The 5484-nt window shown below is 41.2% G+C and overlaps 1 long non-coding RNA gene across 1 annotated transcript; it reads left to right on the forward strand.

Moving 5' to 3' along the window:
* The first annotated feature begins 536 nt into the window (after positions 1 to 536).
* Positions 537 to 4033, forward strand: LOC134484952 (uncharacterized). Its single transcript, XR_010062779.1, has 2 exons — positions 537 to 2866; positions 3502 to 4033. It is a non-coding gene; the product is annotated as an uncharacterized LOC134484952 (long non-coding RNA).
* Positions 4034 to 5484: the final 1451 nt, after the last annotated feature.

Consider the following 5484-nt stretch of genomic DNA (forward strand, 5'->3'; position numbering starts at 1 on the left):
AAGCATCATTATCCATAATACAATACACGTTGCTTCAAACTATAATATAATATTTGCTTCAAATTATAGTATAACATATATTATATATAATTTTTAATGAAGAAGACAGGATGGGCTATAACCTTAATTAAGTCAGCATGTCTACATACTACACACACACACACACACACACACACACACACACACACACACATGTATGGCCTTTTTAGTAAGGATGCTTGCCTTGCAGGCCTGGTACCTCACTTCAATTTCCAGAGCATATCTAAAGGTGGAAAGGGACCGTCAATTCTATTCAATTGTCCTCTGACTTTTACCCATGCACTGTGACATTTGTACCCACACATAGACATCATACTCTCTCTTACTCTCTCTCTCTTACTCTCACTCTCTCTGTTTCTCACTCTCTGTCTCTCTGTCTGTCTCTCTCTGTCTCTCTGTCTCTCTGCCTCTCTGTCCCTGTCTCTCTCTGTCTCTCTGTCTCTCACTCTTTGTCTCTGTCTCTGTGTCTCTGTCTCTCTCTGTCTCCCAATCACACACACACACACACACACACACACACACACATGTATGGCCTTTTTAGTAAGGATGCTTGCCTTGCAGGCCTGGTACCTCACTTCAATTTCCAGAGCATATCTAAAGGTGGAAAGGGACCATCAATTCTATTCAATTGTCCTCTGACTTTTACCCATGCACTGTGACATTTGTACCCACACATAGACATCATACTCTCTCTCTCTCTTACTCTCACTCTCTCTGTTTCTCACTCTCTGTCTCTCTGTCTGTCTCTCTCTGTCTCTCTGTCTCTCACTCTTTGTCTCTGTCTCTGTGTCTCTGTCTCTCTCTGTCTCCCAATCACACACACACACACACACACACACACACACACACACACACACACACACACGTGCACACAATTTAAAAAACAAGAAATCAAAGTAGGAGAGGGGTACGTGGCTCCAGGCTTCCAGAGGGAGTAGGAGAGGAATAAAAAGAGAAATGGGAGATGAATATCATCAAAATACATTATAGAAATGCCTGAAACTATCAATAAATAAATTTAAAACAGGAAAATAAAAAAAAATAAGTAAAGCCAAAAACTGGAAAGATGTACTACGAAAGAGTGCTGGAGTCAGTTAAAGAAGTTTTAAATACACAGGACACAGAGGTGATACTATGCTATTGACCTAGAAGGATCAATATTGCCAATTCTCCTGAAATTGTTGTACAGATTGAAGGCCACTTCAATCAAAAATCCCAGTAGGCATGTCTGTAGAAATCAATAAATTTATTTAAAAATACATATGAAGTACAGGTTGGAGGACTGTTACAACATATTTTAGATTTATTAAAAGTTTACAGTAATTGAGATCACATGTTTAGCATACAGACGGAAAAAGTATATTATCAATAAAATTAGGTAAGTTCTGTCATGGACCATGATACAGATTGTATGCACACAACACTAATTTTTAACAAAGAAACATAGATGCAAAAGAAAAAGGATGTTTCCACAAACTGGACACCCAGAGGCAAAAATACAAACTTCAACTCATGCTCCTCAACATATTTAGAAAGTTCGTTCAAGTGGATCGTAAGTGTCAGATATAAGTCTCAGCTATGCAGCTTCTAAGAGAAAATGTAGGGGGGAAATTCAGTGACCTTAGGCTAGGCAGAGTCACACGGTCATGCTAGGAATCGAGCCCAAGGCCTTACAGAGGCTAAGCCGTAGCTCTGGCTCCTGATTTTATTGTTTCACTTTTTAATTTTTGTTCTTGCTGTGAAACCCAGGCTCAAGGTCATCTTGACTCTACCACCCCAGAGCTGGGATTACAGGCATGTGTCACTATGACTGCCAGTCCTTAACTTAAAAAAAAAAAAGCTTTCTAAAATTTACCAATCCGATGCTTACTAATAGACCGTTTGCTTTGAACCACCAGCCTAAACCTCACGAGGTCCGTTTTGCTTGGGCTTTGTGTTAGTACCACCAAAGGATAAAATGGAGACAGACTCATTAGCAGTTCAGTAAGGCCGACCCCCTCTTTTATTAACAAACCTTAGGAGTGTCCTTCTCTTTAAAACCGTTTTGAGTAAGAAAGCTAAACACTCCTGTCTCAGAGGCATTTCATCCTCATGATACAAGACAAGCACGTCCAGAAGCCTTCCTAGTAGCCATCTTTCTCTCTGGAATTAAACTGCGCGTGCTCGGCAATGTACACTCGAAATGAGCGCGCTCAGGAAACGTCTCCCCTGAAAATTCCTTCCTACACGAATAGGCATGGGCTTCGTGAACAAATAACGGCGGTTCCTTTGTTCACAGGCATCGCGTCGGAAATAACTCCTGTAGCATCCCTACCTTCTGTAGCTGATCGCTCTTTCTCCACAATATCACCTCTTGTAAAGTATGGCTACCCACTGGTTAGGGCTCTGCCCATGGAACGGGCGATCGTCACGTTCACCTCACCTGATCATGGTCTTTTCTCCAAGGGCCACCTCAGGCCGTCTATAGTCCTGTGGTCAGCTCCTCGGTTGTACTCACACCTTTGCACATCTCCATGAATGACCTCGATGATGGTTTGGAATTCTAACACCAACTTTGAGACATTTCCAAAACTGCCCACCTCCCAGTATTCTTAAAGCAAGCAGCGAGCGCCAGTGTTCAGTGGGTTGACATTTTGGCTAGCGTACGGAAGATTCTAAACAAAATTTCAGATCGCGAGCAGAGCTTTAATTACAAAGAAATCTCTCAAACCCCCGTAGCCTATTGCAGTCTCTTTCTTGCTCCAAGTGGCAATGACCCACCTTGTCTACAGGCCATAACAACTATTGCCAACTTTGTGGCTGACTCTTCTGCTCACTCAGTTTCATGGTTTGTTGTTGTTCTGATTTTTGTTTTTTGGGTTTTTTTTTTTGTTGTTGTTGTTGTTCTGTTTTTGTTTTGGTTGGATGGGGTTATTTTTTTGTTTTTTGGGTTTTGTTGTTGATGTTGTTTTTGTTTTTTGATAACACTATGTAATTTGGGACTTAACAAAGAATAGGCAACATTTCCTTCAAGCTGGCTCAATCCTGTGTGACCGTCTTCCTTTTTCTTTTTTTTTTAATTAATTAATTTATTTTTTTATTAACTTGAGTATTTCTTATATACATTTCGAGTGTTATTCCCTTTCCCGGTATCCGGGCAAACATCCCCCTCCCCCCTCCCCTTCCTTATGGGTGTTCCCCTCCCAACCCTCCCCCCATTGCCGCCCTCCCCCCATAGTCTAGTTCACTGGGGGTTCAGTCTTAGCAGGACCCAGGGCTTCCCCTTCCACTGGTGCTCTTACTAGGATATTCGTTGCTACATATGGGGTCAGAGTCCAGGGTCAGTCCATGTATAGTCTTTAGGTAGTGGCTTAGTCCCTGGAAGCTCTGGTTGCTTGTGACCGTCTTCCTTAATTCTTTGCAAATCCCTAGTCATCGTTCTAACACCTTACCATTTGCCTTTTCTATTCTCTGAAAAAAAAGAAGACATGTATCCGATCTTGGCTTACCCGGTTCACAATGCATTCTTGACGTCAGATGCCGTTTGGAAAAACTTGAAGTCCAGGCAACGAAGCTTACACTTAATGTGTTCAGCCAAGGAAGCTATCCAGATACTAAATGAACAGTTTTCTGGCCAGAAAGAATTTGAATTTTTGAATTGGCAAGAGACAAGCAACGGGATTCTTGAACTGCTTAAACATGCTGAGGTGGAAATTCAAGGGAGCCAAGAAGGTGTTTAAACTTGCTTCTCAACAACTCCGTTCAGTGCTATTCCCTACAGAAACCCATCAGGGCTCTGTTCAGACCCGTTCTAAATGGGCAGAGGTACAGCCCCACCTCCAGGAAAATATTACTTCACCTGCTTCTGTTTGGAGATGAGCTCCTCAAATTTCTTGCCATTTCCTTTTGGGGACAGGGGCTGTATCTCAGTGCTAGAACCATCCAGGAGGCTCTGGGTCGTTCCCTCAGCCCTATACAAAACAGAGCATTTCTAGATAAAACATTTACTCATTTTCCCTGTAGTGAGTTTCAATTTCTTTTCATGCTTAACCAATATTCAATAACTTTACATTATTTCTTCTTTTTATCTTGACTAATTCTTCCAAGCCTTTTCCCCCAGACCGTTCTCCTTCTGTCCTAACAAAACAAGATCGATCCAATATCTCTAAGGAAGTCATTTTGAGAATATTTTTTCTAAGTTCCAACCTTACCTATGTGCTACAGTCTGAGATTATAAAATCAATACTAATATTTTTTTTCATTTGAGACAGATTTCCTCATCACAGCAAGGAAAAAAAAATAAGGTGGTTTTAGTATTGGTTTTGCGAAGATGGGGATACCTTGGAGAGGTCTGTTGTTTGAAACATAAGTCACATTTGGCAAAGGTTTAAGTGAAATAGTGAGTCTGATGAATCTGTCCAAGGCGTAAGAATATTTTGACACTTCTGGGTCCCCTGAAAATCCCCACAGACTTCCCCAGGGACAGAAGCTTCTCTACCATGGCTCCAAATGAATCCCACATAACTTCCTGCAGATGCTACCAAAGGGATTTCTATCCTCTTAGTAAGACGATTAGCTAGCTTGCCAGATTTTTCAGCATAACAAAATTATAGGTCGTTTCTCTCTTGGGCATGCTGAAGTGGTGAAATTGCCCAGAGAAAATTGAAACCCTGATAATTGATTTTCTTGCTGTTTTCAAAGAAGTCAAACCTTTCCACGATTAAATTGAAACTCTCAGGACAAGCACATTCCAAACCACAGGGAATCCCCACACACACACCCTTAGTGCCAGTTCCCAGCTAAGATCCACGTGAGGCATTTCGTCACACAAGATTTAGAATTAAGCTATTTTTCTAAAGTAAGGCTTTCCTTTTTGAGTTCATGCAGAATCCACTAATTGGACTGGGTGATTCATTCTGTCCTTGTTACCTGGGGTCTTGAAACTGAAGATGGGAGGAGGGGAAACCACAGGGAAATCCAGGCTGTGAAACGAATGCATCATGCTACGAAGTTGCGAATAGAAAAACACCTTCTCATTTCTGTCTTCATCGATGACTCAAGGCATTGTTGACAACCGTGACTGAGATGTAAGACTTCTAACTTCTGCATGAAGTATGTGACTAAATGATTCTATTTCCAAGACACATATGTGCTGCATATATTTCCAAAGTCATAAAGTCTGCTCAAAAAATAAACACAAGTCCAGCAGTGCATCTAGATGCAAACAGCGGAAGGGCACTTTATATCTGAAAGCTGTTCTTGCAAAGATCACTTGACCACCCTTTTCCAGAATAACTCCTTGTACTCTCCAAAAATAGTTGAGCTGTTAAGATTAGCTCTTTGAACCATTTATTTCTCCATAAGATTTAATTATTCTGCTCAGGATACTGTAATAAAAGACAAAGAAGGTGGCTTAAACTAAAGGTGTTTGTTTCCTACTGTTCTGGAACCTGGAAAGCCCAAGGG

Source organism: Rattus norvegicus, chromosome 1, assembly GCF_036323735.1.
Source record: "Rattus norvegicus strain BN/NHsdMcwi chromosome 1, GRCr8, whole genome shotgun sequence".
In the NCBI taxonomy this organism is placed as follows: domain Eukaryota; kingdom Metazoa; phylum Chordata; class Mammalia; order Rodentia; family Muridae; genus Rattus; species Rattus norvegicus.